We start from the raw sequence: 13,993 nt of genomic DNA on the forward strand, positions 1-13,993 counted from the left end.
ACTCTACTGGAGAACACAAGGAGCCAGAGCTCCATCCTTCTCTAGAGGAGACTTCTCCTCAACTGAAGACCTTCTCCTCTAGTCGCTGCCTTGGCAACTAGGACTCTCCTTCTCGTCCAATCACCTGCCTTTGCTTCTGTGCCCTCACAAGTGACCCTCCGCGTGATGTCACCCACCCACCCCACCCCCCACTCCGCCAACTGGTCCTTTCTGGCTTTCCTCAACATCCCATTTCTGGTCCATCCTGAACTAGCCCACTCCACCATCACTCCCATCCCCCATTCCTGATCTGGTACCTCCTTTTCTGAACTACCAAATCCCACCCCTGACTTGTCATAGCTAGTCTATGGTTCCAGGCTCCCTCCCCTTCAAACTCCTAAAGGTTCCTTGAAGCCCCACCCCAAGATCCCTCTGATTAGGAAAGGGGAAGGTGAATGGAACTGTGAGTGAGGGTGTAAACTGGAGACAGTGGCCTGCTTTATTTTTTAAGGCGGGGACAGGTGGGGGCAGAGAGATGGACATTAGTCTTTGGGCTAAGACCTTGAGATTCTTATCTTTATCCATAAGGGAAGAAATCATTTAATTCAACTGCATATTTTTAACTTTCATTTTGTGCTACCATTCATGCCAGACGCTGGACAAAGCCCTAGCATGGTGTGGGAGTGGATGAAAATCAAAAGACAAGATATCTGGTCCTGGTCCGAAAAAGTCCACAACTTAGTGGGAACCAACTGACAAAACCTATTGTCAGAGAAGAAAGCTAGTAGCTAACATTTCTTGAACACTTTCTTTATGTCCAGTTGTTATTCTGAAGGTTTTATACATATCAATTCATTTAATCTTCAGAACAATAGTACCTTACAGTAGTAGTAGGTCCTATTCCAATCCTTATTTTAGAGTAAATTGAGGCAGTCACACGTCCAGTGAGTAATGGAGCTAAGTTTCAAGCCCAAGGAGTAGACTCCTTTTTATCACAACCTATCAACTAACAAGCAATTGTACTTTCTGACAAGAGGAACAAAATATGATTTAAATCATAATATAGCTGAATTACTGATATGTACAGTTAAGGGTGGGGGGGAAGGCACAAGCTAGCCAACCCAAGGAAGAGTGTCTGCAATGCTCCCATCCTGGGTGGAGCCATTCTCATTTGTCTGTGACCAAGGGCTTGTTACTATAGTCTCTGCTAAGGTTATTCATCAACCTCCAACAATGAACCCATCAGTTGTTTCCCCAAATTAACTGAATCTTTAAAACTTAGAGAAAAGAATGTAATCCACCATGTTCATAATGTTAAATAAAGAAAACGATGGAAAAAAGGTGTGCACAAACATTTGTCTACAGGGGCCATGAGAGGTCCCCGTTGGTCCAGTGTACTTCTGCGCTTTCTGGAGAACCAGTGGATCATACAGAGAAACTGAGTCATTCTTCATTTCTTTTCTACCATGTATTTATTATGTTATAAAATGTATCTAGTAGGCATCTCTAACAACATGTTGAAAACTGAACTCATTTTTCTCTCAAAATCTGCTCCTTTCAGTCTTCCCTATCTCAGAAATAAGAATGACAATTTAATTCCCATTATCCAGGTGCTCAAAGCCCAAAACTTACAAACCATCTTTGATCTCTTTTCTCTCACATTCCAACTCCAGTCCATTAGACAATATTATGTCTTTATTTTTATAATTTTATTGAGATATAGTTGACCTACAATAAATTGCACGTTTAAGGTGTACGATTTGATACGTTTTGACATGAATATACCCATGAGACTATCACCAAAATCAAAAGAGTATTTCATCCTTCTTTGTAATCCCTCCCCTCTCCTTTTCTGGGCTGTCTCCAAACATCTCCTGTCATTATAGATTGTTTTGCATTTTCTAGAATTTGATATAAATTATACAGCATTTTATTTATTTATTTTTCTGACTTCCTTCTTTCCAAATACGCATTTGAAACATGCCCAGAATCTGACCATTCCTCTGCATCTGCTAAGCCAATATACAGGCCAAACCCACATCATAAGTCACCTGAATGATTCCCATAGCCTTCTTCTGTCCTTGCTTCTGCCCTCATTTTCCCCAATATCTATTGTCCTGATGGCAACTAGAGTGATATTCTTAAATATAAATTTGATTGTGTCTCTCTGCTCAAAATCTTCCTATAACTTCCCATTTCCAAATAAAAGGCAATGACTTTAGCCAGGCCTGGTGGTACTCATCTGTAATCCCAGCAGCTCAGGAGGCTGTCAGGAGGATCCTGAGTTCAAAGCCAGCCTCAGAAATGTAGTGAGTCCCTAAGCAACTCAGTGAGACCCTATCTCTAAATAAAATATTTTAAAAAGGACTGTGGGTGTTGCTCAGTGTTTAAGTGCCCCTGGGGGTTCAATCTCTGGTATCAGGAAAAAAAGCCATGACTTTATTATGGACTGCCCTGCCTTATTATGGACTGTTCTTATTCAGTGTGACTCCCCTCATCCTTTTCTCCCCATTTCCTAACATTCTTCTCTTGTCTGTTAGTTCCATTTAAATACACCAAGCCCACCCCTGCTTCAGAGCATTTACACTTGCAACTTTGCCTCAACCTTAACTCCCCAAATCATCTGACTCGCTAACTGCCCCCTCACTTTATCATGTCTCTGTAACAGTGGCATTTCATGTGGTAAAGGCCTTCCCTGGCCATCCTACATAAAATAGAGCCTCTTGCCATGACTATCAAGCCCATTACCCTGCCTTTCTTTCTCTTCAGACTTGCCTTACCACTTCAGACTTCTCTTACCACTTGCCTTACATTTGTTTATCTACTTGACTGCTCTGACCCAACCTCAAACACAATTTCCAACACGAGCAGGAAATTAGTTGTTTTGTTCACTACTGTTACATCAGTGACTAGGGAAATGCCTAGAATGTATGAGAGAGTTAACAAATGATTTGTTGGATAAACTCATGGTTCCAATATTATAAATATACTACACTATTAACCTAAACACATATATTAACTATTAAGCCCCCATATATAAATAGTACTGAGAGGAAATAAGCTATGAGAACAAGGCATTTAAGGTCCACCTCTCAGCAGCATGCATCCTCAACTCCAGGAATGTACCCCTGAATGTGTTTGTTGTTGAATAAAAACATACTTGTGTGGAGAGTAGTTGTTTGGTTACATGATACTGGAATATTTAAGTAGATCTTTTAAAACTAGTTTTAATTTTTTCTTATTTTTCTTATTATAGAATGTGGTATGTTGTAGAATTTTTCTTATTGTAGAATAAATTAATGATAATTCAATAGCAAAATGATCTAATTGCATATTACCTTCTTGATATTTACTTTGACTCATAATCAGATATACTTTTATATGCATAGTCAGTGCTTCCAGTTACTGAAGAACTAGCTGCTTAGTTTGTAGAGTTTTCAATATTTTGATTTATCAGTATTAGTTTTCAAACTTATTGCCTTAAAGACATATTAACTAGTCTGGTGGATAATGAGAAGAAAATTTCTCAACTGGCCACAATAAGGTAGTGGTAGTTCTTTCTACCAGGATACATACAATTAGTGGATGAATCGGCATTCACTTTTACTCATAGCATTTAAATATGTGGCATTGATGTTTAACATGATGTTTAATATAAGGTTATATTAAAAACCTTCAGAAAAGGAACAGGATAGAATGTGGTGGTGATTGTTGGCCTGGAGATAAATAATCTCAAGTGCATTATTCTTTAATACCTCAAAGGGAATTCTTACGGGGTAAGGGTTGAGTAATTGTTAAAGGTAAATGTGACCAGTTTGGGTGGCAGGGACATAAAATTCTAAGATATGAAGTGTTCCTAATGTCAGAGTACAATCTAAATGAGACAAGAAAAACATAATCTGAAACAAATAATTGGCAGCATAATAACATATACCATTGGAAATTTGTGAAGGCACTTGCCTAGGAGCATTCAGTAGGCCTAATGCTGTTACCAGGAAGAACCTCATCTATTGTAAATGATGTGCCAGAGAATAAATAGTGTTAAACATTTATGGAAGACTAAATCTCTCCAAGAGGGGCAACAGATTTACCCTCGCATATGAAACATTGGAAAAAAGTGGACAAAATACAAACAACAGTTCTCAGATATTAGATAATAAGCAGCATAAGAGTGACCTCTAAGATAAAGTTAAGCATGAGAGATGAGTGCTAGGATTATCCCAATTTACTCCCTGGAAAGAATTTTTCAGGCCACATCCAGAGAAGGGAAACTCAAATAGAAAAACTCATTTATGTGGTTCAAATAATTAAACAGCAAAATCCTGGCGGTTACAGCCAATATAGACAATTGACAAAGCAACAAAAGTCTTGGCAATAAATGCTTTCATCACTAAGGAGACATTTTTAGATAGTTCCTACTCTGGAAACTGTTCTCTTCTCACTGAAACAAAGTAAGGCTGATAACATCCTCCCAAAGTGTGCTTGGAAGATCACAAGCACCTCTTGGAGGAGACACGGAGAGTGGAGGAGAAAATATGTTCTTCGGGATAACATAATAGTCTACCAGAGCATACACTGAAGCAAAGCAAACCCTCCTGAATCTTCAGCATTTTAACTGATGCATGCAGTATAAAATTAGAAACAGGACCATAAACACTATTATGAAGACTATACTCAGTGGGGGACACTGAACAAACATATATGGGAAAGTAAGTTCTCTGCAATTAGTATGAAAGCTCAGTCTTACCCAAATCCACATGAAATTTGAAATGGTTTGGAATACATAAGAGGATCAGTGAATGACATCAAACCCAAATGATGAAATAGAGAATCTGAACATGATCTTTCTCTTATTTCTCACTGATCCCTTAGAACCACCAATAGAAATGTAATATCAACTCTACATGTAAATTAAATTTTCTAGAAGTCATATTTTAAAAAATAAGACAGATGAGCTTCATTTAATAATACATTTTACATAATTCAATATATTCAAAATGTCATCCTTTTAACTTGTAATCAAAATAAAAATATAACTGTTATTTTACATTCTTCATAATACGTCTTTGATATCTGACTTATGGCACATCTCAGTTCAAACTGGGCACATTTAAAGACAGTCGCAGCATAAGAAAGTAGGGATTGTAAATTAATACTAGGCCATATCATATACTTGCACTTATTTTAAAGAAAAGCCAAGTTTAATAGTATGTTTTAGGTTTTAAAATATTTTTAGCCAACCTCTCTTGGTACTTACGCAGAAGTGAGAAAAGATGATTGAAGGTATCTCAACGTCCCTCTTTTTTTTTCACTCAGAGGTTAAGATTGCTGTTGCAATAGCTAGGGATTGCATTGTCATTTCAGATGAATCTCAAGTCTGTAATCAAAAAGTGTAAGTCATCATTAGGTTCCTACACTTGTCATTCTTTTATTATTTTTCATTGTTATCTTAAATATATTTACTTCTTGACAAACATAAAGAAATAAAGAATTATATTTAAATGGATAATAAAACAATTTGACTGCATAAAATCCCTTTTCATTTTAGGTAGACCTACTGGTACAAACAAGTCACCTGGGTGGTCTATTTTTCTTTGGTAACAGGGATTGAACTCAAGGGCTCTAGACCACTGAGTCACATCTCCAGCCCTATTTTGTATTTTATTTAGAGATAAGGTCTCACTGAATTGTTTAGGGCCTTACTTTTGCTGAGGCTGGCTTTGAACTCATGATCCTCCTGCCTCAGCCTCCAGAGCCACTGGGATTACAGGCATGCAGCAATGCACCCAGCACCTGCTCTGTTCTCTTACTTAACTGCAACTGTGTTTTCCTTGGTAGATTACTTCTTTGCACCAGGGTTTCTTGATAGAACTCTATTGGTAGTTTGGTTTGGACTATTCCTACTAGCTGAAGGTTATATACTATCTATGGGCCTGGCCAAAAAAAGTTAGTAGTTTCCTCAGTCATGGTGAAACAACAACAAAATGCCCCCAGGCATTTCTAAACTTCTCTTGATAAGACTAGTATCACTCTCCCAGTTTGAGAGTCACTGCTTGAAACGTTAGTTAAACTCTGATAATTTAACAAAGCAACTGTAGTTGTAAGTATCCTATATTTTGTAGTTTGCAAGTATTCTGTATTTTGTAATTTCTCTTATCAGCTAAAAACAAAGGATTATAAAATCAACATTTAAGGCCGGGCTTCATGATGCACACTGTAATCCCAGTGGCTCTGGAGGCTGAGGCAGGAGGATCTTGAGTTCAAAGTCACCCTCAGCAATTTAGCAAGGCCTTAAGTAATTTATGGATTTCCTATCTCAAAAAAAAAAAAAAAAAAAAAAAAGTTAAAAAAGGGCTGGTGATGTGGATCAGTGGTTAAGCACCTAGATTCAATCCCCTGTGCCCATCCTCCACAAATCAACATTTTAAAAACCAGAATCACTAAAACATCAAACAAACTCAAAGGCCCTTGTAAACACAACTGACTTTGCTTCAAAGGTTTTTTGCTTTTTGTTTTCCACTTCAAGTTAACTTAAAAAAAAATCACATTTTTGAATTTCTTTTTTCTGACCTCTAAGAGGTATCTTACATTTTTCTACTTCCCTTTCCAAGACTATTTCCTCTTTTGCACTGTGTAATCTTAAATTTAAATCAGAATTAGTTGCACTGATTTTCCCTTGTGTTAATAGTCAAATTATGATACAATTTGAATTATTGAAATGCATATGGAGGGGTTTTTTTCTTATTTTTAATGAAAACTCATGTTTTTAAAATTAGCACCTAGGGGACTATAGGTGGAGACTTAATATGTAGAGTCATCAGCATGATAATTGTAATTAAATAAACACAAATCAGTTCATGATAGCTGATTTCATTTACTATTATAATCAGCTTTCTCCACTATAAAACAGCACAATTAGTCCTAAATTGACATTCACTAATTGTATATTAGAGTTTCAAGGAAAACAATGAAGAGTTAGTGACTATCATAATGATTGAGATGTGTTTTGACATCAGTAATTATTATTATTTTTAAGAGGGGGGTCTTGCTATGTTGCCTAACCTGATCTCCAACTCCTGGACTCAAGGAATCCTCCTGGCTTGGCCTTCTGAGTAGTTAGGACTACAAGTCACCAAACCAGCCCAGTAATTATTGTTTAGTAGATCTCTTTTTGGACACTAAAATCACTACTAATATGATTGTATATGTTTGAAATTGGTTTTATGAGCAACATACAGATTTGATGCAATTCCCATCAAAATACCCACGAATTGGTGTGAATATACTTTGTATACAACGAGAGATATGAAAAATTGTGCTCTATATATGTAATATGAATTGTAATGCATTTTGTTGTCATATATAAATTTAAAATAATAATAATAATAATAATAATAATAATAAATGTCATTTTTCCAGACCTAGAGAAAACAGTCCTGAAATCCATTTGGAAGAATAAAATATTCAGAATAGACAAAACAATTCTAAGTCAATAAGCAAGCTGGAGGCATCATCACAATACCTGACTTCAAATTATACTACAAAGCTATTGAAATAACCACTGCATGGCTCTGTCATAAAACCAGATACATAGACCAATGGGAAAGAAGAGAAGATACAGAAAAAGATGCAACACAATTAACAGTCATCTGATTCTTGACAAAGATGCCAAAAACATATTGGGAGAAAAGACAGGCTTTAAACAAATGGTGCCAGGAAAATTGGTTATCCATATGTAGACAAATAAGACTAGACCCTGTACAAACTTGAAAGAGATCAAAAGCCCAGGAATTAGACCAGAAACTATGCAAATCCTTGGAAGAAAATATAGGTTTGAGACTCCAGCATATAGGTACAGGCAATGACTTTCTTATTAGAACTCCTAAAGCTCAGAAAATAATGACAAAAGTTAATAAACAAAATGGCATCAAATTAAAAAGCTTCTGCACAGCAAAGGAAACAATTAGTAACATGAAGAAAGAACCTACGGAATGGAAGAAAATATATTTGCTAACTACTCTTTTTTTTTTTAAAGAGAGCGAGAGAGAATTTTTTAATATTTATTTTTTAGTTTTCGGCGGACACAACATCTTTGTTTGTATGTGGAGCCAAACTAGGTGCTTATCAAGGATGAATAAATAAATAAAATGTGGCATATACGCACAATGGAGCTTTATTCAGCCATAAAGGTGAACTATGTCATTTGCTGGAAAACGGATGAAACTTGAGAACATTCTGTTACACAAAATAAGCTAAACTCATAAGATCAAGGGAGCATATGTTTTCTCTCGGATGTGGAAGCAAGAGAGGAAAAAGGAAAAGAAAGTGAAAATAAAGAGGAGATCAGTAGAGTGTAGGAAAGGGACCAGGAGAGGGAAGAGTGAAGGGAAAATACTGGGGAATGATATTGGCCAAACTGTGGAAATATGTAACGACAAATACTGCCATGATTTATGACTATAATGTATCAACCAAAAAAAAAAAATGGAAAAAATAAAAGAAAGCAAACAAAAGAACAACATTGCTTTCATGTATGTATGTATGTATGTATACAGCCTAGCCAAACATCTATTGTGAGCATAAACATTAATACTCTGGAACAGTGATGAGCCTGACACTGTTTTTTTTTTAAATTGTTCCTTCCTTCCTTCCTTCCTTCCTTCCTTCCTCCCTCCCTCCCTCCTTCCTTCCTTTCATTCTTACCCCCCTCTCTCTCTCCCTCTCCTCCCTTCCTTCCTTCCTTCCTCCCTCCCTCTCTTCCTTCCTTCCTTCCTTATTTCCCAGGCTGGCCTAAACTCCTAGGCTCAAGTAATCTTCCTGCCTCAGCTTTCTGAGTAGTTGTGACTGTTGGGGCACACCACGGTGTCCAACAATAACACTTGCTTTTGTAAACAAACTTTTATTAGAACACAGAAACTTATATTTACCCACAGTCTAGGCTGTTTTTGTGCTACACTGGCACTTGAGTGGCAATGAAGACTTGCCTACAAAATCTAATATATTTATTATCAGTCTCTTTTCAGGAAAAGTTTGTTGATCCCTGATTAGATTATAGATTAAAGTCAGCAGAATAAATACATAAACACTTATTTTCTTACAACTAAAATTGGCTGTATGAAATGAGATAAATGATCTATTAATTGCCAAGATAAATGTCTCTTCCCTATAGAAAGTGTGTATTCAGGACTAGAAATCTTGGCACTGTGTCATGTCAAATGGAGGAAAAAACCTGGCAGTTCATTTTGATGAGACTTAAGAAATTTCTTTTCCAGGGCATTTTGAGGTGCATCTAAACTTTGTAGATAATACAGGGAAGAACATTTTAATCTGCAAATAGTATGTTCATTACTAGTTTGTAATCATTTCACAACTATCATATAATATTAAAGCATCATTAGAGACTGCCTATCATAATAGAAACTTTTATGACTCTAGCCATTAACATGTATTTTTCTAGTTATTGTAGACCCATACTTTTAAGCTAGTGCTATTGGTAAAATATATGATTATTTAAGTCTGATTGCCTTACTAATTTTGACCAGTTTATTTTTCAGATATCCATTTTGGGGTTTACTCTTTCAATTAATTTTGCGTTCCATGGGCAATGAAATTGTTGTTTAGTATATAAGATGTTGCAGTTTCTATGTAAGTTCACCTAAGTGCCTCTACCACTATTGATGGGCAAGGATATAAGTAAGTTAGTATTCTTACTTGAAACTGTTATAGATCTACTGTACTGGATTTGTTTTCCTGACACAAAAGAGTATAAAACTAGAAAAACTAAACATTTTCAGGTATTAATTTCAGACATGACTGTAGGCCTGATGCACAAAACACAATTAGGGAGATGAAGCTCAAGTAAGATGGTGGTCATACTGAGTTAAGGAGAAAATTATCAAAGTGCAAGATTACCATAGTGGTTGGAATTTTGTGGACAAGAATGTCTGAGCTATTTATGGTGGGTGCAATGTGATTATGTGTGTGTAATGTTAGAGAGAGAATACTAAAAGCCTGGAGGAAATTCATTTTTGATATGAATGTACCAGATGAGACTCTTTAAGGCTTAGCAGAGTTTGACTGCTATAAAGGAGACTGAAGATGATGCTAAATGGCAATGTTGGAAGAAATTAGGTTTCCAGCAGAGTCAGATTTCAGCAGCTTCACTAATATATCAGGTACTTAATTAAGAGTTCAGAAATAAGCCTTAGCAAAAAGAACCACACACAAAAGAGTAAAGGGAAAAATGGTAGACCTAAATTTGAAATCAAAATTGATTCATGCTGAAAATGTATGTGGCAGCCAGAAAGGAAAAAGGAAAAGAAAGGTGTGTGTGTGTGTGTGTGTGTGAAAGGAATCTGATGACAATCAAAGGGAGATCAGTAGAATAGAGGAAAGGGATCAGGGGAGAGAGGAAAGCAGGTAAAAGAGAAATACTCAAGAATGATATTGGCTAAGTTTTACCACTATATTGTACATATGTATGAAAACATAACAACAAATCCCACCATTATGTACAAGTATAATGCACCATGAAATATGGAAATAAAGAAAAATACCAAACCTAGTGAGGCGCGGTGGAATATGCCTATAATCCCAGTGACTCAGGTGGAAGAAGCAAGAGGATCACGAGCTCAAAGCCAGCCTTAGTAAATCGAGGTGCTAAAGCAGCTCAGCAAGACCCTGTCTCTCAATAAAATACAAAACAGGTCTGGGGATGTGGCTCAGTAATTGAGTACCCTGAGTTCAATCTCTGGAACCAAATAATAATAATAATAATAATAATAATAATAATAAATACCACCAAATCTAATATGATCAAAACAATTCACCAGTAATTAGCCTGCATGACACATAAAACAGAATATCCTTTATAGGAAGACAACATAATCCAGACTTCCTATGATGTATCATCTATAAATGACCAGAATTTAATTAAAAAAAAAATTGGTACCAGGGATTGAACCCAGGGGTGCTTAACCATTGAGCCACAACCTAAGCCCTTTTTTGGCATTTTATTTAGATACAGGGTCTCATTGAGTTGCTAAGTGCATCCCTTAGATGTGGAGGGTAGCTTTGAACTCTTTTTTTTTTTTTTTAACAATTTCAATTTTTAATAATGGAAACATTTTGCTATTCCAGAAAAAATTTCAGGGGAGAAAAATCTTCCCTATAAAAATAAACTCATCAAAATTATAAATATTATAACTTTTTTACTTCTGCAATTTAAAATGCTCCCCTGCAATACCACCCCTTCATATAACACCTTTCCTGTACCATCACATTTTGAAGAGAAAACAGTATTACAGCAAAGCTCAGTTTTAATTTAACATCTTTGGCCTTCAGAGCCTTTATTCTTATTTTACAACATTAAAAATGCTGCTGCAGTAACCATTGTTTGGGAGAGAACATCAGTCTTCTAGAACCATGAACAGACAGAATTTTAATACAGTAACTTCCAAATTGTAACTTGTAGTGCACATGACAGGGAGGTTTGGATAAACACAGAGGAGAATATGCCTATTTCAGACAATCTACTTCAAGTAAAAAAAAAAAAAAAAAAAAAAAGAATTCACAGATACCCATCAGCTACTACTTCAGGTTCTAACAGTGTCATGAATCTGAGAAACAAATGCTTCACAAACTATAAGTTTACTGGGATGAGCAATTAAAAGACCAGGTGGTTGATAACAGTATATTCAAACCCAATCCACAATCTGAATAGGAAAACCAGTATTAAAATCATGAAGGCATTCCCTGAACAACAAAGGCCAAGTGTTGGATGACAATGTCACTAAAACCTCATTGATGCACTAAAAAAGAAGTTACATGCAAAATTAAACAATGTGTGCCATGCATAATTTATTAGCTTTGAACTCCTGCCTTAGCCTCCTGAGTCGCTGGGATTATAGGCATGTAGAATATCATTAAATTTTGCCAGAATGCAAAGAAGATAGAAAAATGAGAACCACAAGAGAAAATATCACATATAAAAAAAGTTCCATGAGCTGACCAGATGTTAGGATTAGCAGAAAAAAAAATTTAAATAGTTTTTATAACTAATTTCAAGGAGTTAAAGAAAAGCTTAATCATAATGAATAAGTAGATATGGGTGTCAACATATAAATGAAAAATTTCTTTTAAAAGAAATAAAAAGTATAGTATTTGAAATGAAAAATTCATGAAACAAATCTATCATCAGATTGTATAGTGCAAAAACAGCAAAAAGTTAACTTGGAGATAGACTAATAAAAATTATCTGGTCTAAAAATCAGAAAGAAAAAAATAGAGACTTGGTTACTATCAGTACAAAGTGACCTAACATACATATAATTAGATTTCTAGAAGAATAGAGGCATAAATTGTACATAAAAAAATATTTAAGACAATGATGGCTAAAATTATCCCAAATTAACAAAAAAAAAGATGTTAACAGATTTAGGAAACTCAGTGAATACTAAGGTTAGTTACAAAGCAAATCACATCTATATGCATCAGAGTCAACTGTAAATAATCAATTAGGAGGAAAAGGTCGTGAAGGCAATTAGAAAAATGTGGTGTGTTATGCATTGGTAAAAATGACTAAAATGATAGCTGACTTCTTATCAGAAATGAGAGGTTAAAGTTAATGGAAAGGTTTAAGGTGCTAGAAGACAAAAACTGCTAATCCAGGATAAATACTCTTCAAAACTGAAAGCAGAATAGACATTTTCAAATAAATAAAAAGTAAGAAAATTCAATACCAATAGATCTCTACTATTAACAATGCATCTGATGCGTAAAGCATTGATATTGATGTTCTATAATACATATAGCATCCACATCAAAAGACCGTGCTCTAAAGAAAGGAAATTAAGGCCAACAAATTATAAATTACAAATGATCAAGACAAACCAGAAGAAATCCAAAGATTAAAAAAAATTACTCAACATTCATAGCTCTTAACAATGACATCTGCTCAAAAATTATCAACCAAATATCCCTGTAGAATGTGAACATAAATGAGAATTCACATTTACTGCAGAGATGTTGTTGCTTAGCAGACCTTTGGTATAGAGACAAATGGCAGCAATTTTTCTTAACAATGTTTAGGCTGTCATTATCATATCATAGGCATCATACTATAAACTATTCCTGTGGAAAAGTGACCCTTAAACCAAAAGGACATAAAATTGGCCCCAGGAGTTTACAGAAGATGCAGATTCCTACATTTCATCCCCAAACTTCATCTGTTAGAGCACGTTTGGAAAAGAGACAAGAATTTGCTTTGTTTTAAAAGAATTGTTTTCCAGAAGCGGGCAATCTACCACACCTGAGGAAAAAAAAAGTTCCAGAAGAGAAGTCAGATCTTTTGGGATGCCAAAACACATTAAGTTTTTCATTCATCTAAGATCTCAGTTGTCAGGTTCTTTTATCAGAGATAACCTTTTAAAAATGTAAAAGAAATTCTTAACCAGTGGGCATGCAAATACAAAAACAGGATGTGGGTCAGTAAGTGTTAACTATTTAAACTTAGACACAATTAAAATTTAGTCTCTCCTCATACTAGCCACCTTGCAATGCTCAAAAGCCCTGTTTCTTGGTGGCGATCACAGTGAAAAGTGCAAATATAGAATGTTTCCAGCAGTGCAAAAAGTTCTGTTGGACCTGCTCTAGACCCTGACACTAAGACCTGAAGGAAAGTCAGCACCACCAGCATGCTTCTTAGAGGCAGGCTCTCAGGATCCACTAAGACCCACTGAATCAGAATCTCCAAGTTGTCTAAGTGATTTGCATGTACATTAAAGAGCACATACTAGAAAATTCTAGTGCATTCTAGAAAATAAACAAAACTCAACAAAAAACTTTAAGACCCATTTACAAAAACATTTTTTAAAATTGCTTTATCCAAATAGTTTTTCCTGAACTTCTTTAGCCACTTGAGAACGTCAGAACACATGTCTAAAAACACCCTATTGGAAGAATTTAGAACACAAGACAACTGAGATTTGTATATCAAAATGTGGTAAATTCTAAA

At 35.5% G+C, this 13,993-nt stretch overlaps 1 pseudogene across 1 annotated transcript in view; it reads right to left on the minus strand.

The window, feature by feature from the left end:
* Nucleotides 1-5,236: 5,236 nt before the first annotated feature.
* The window catches only part of LOC308640256 (ATP-dependent RNA helicase DHX15-like), a 29,222-nt pseudogene continuing 20,465 nt past the window's right edge, over nucleotides 5,237-13,993 (minus strand). The window contains exon 6 of the transcript in view: nucleotides 5,237-5,356. The product of the transcript in view is annotated as an ATP-dependent RNA helicase DHX15-like (transcript). The remainder of the gene's footprint in view (nucleotides 5,357-13,993) is intronic.

This window comes from Spermophilus citellus, assembly GCF_964194105.1.
Source record: "Spermophilus citellus genome assembly, contig: SCAFFOLD_91, whole genome shotgun sequence".
Classification (NCBI taxonomy): domain Eukaryota; kingdom Metazoa; phylum Chordata; class Mammalia; order Rodentia; family Sciuridae; genus Spermophilus; species Spermophilus citellus.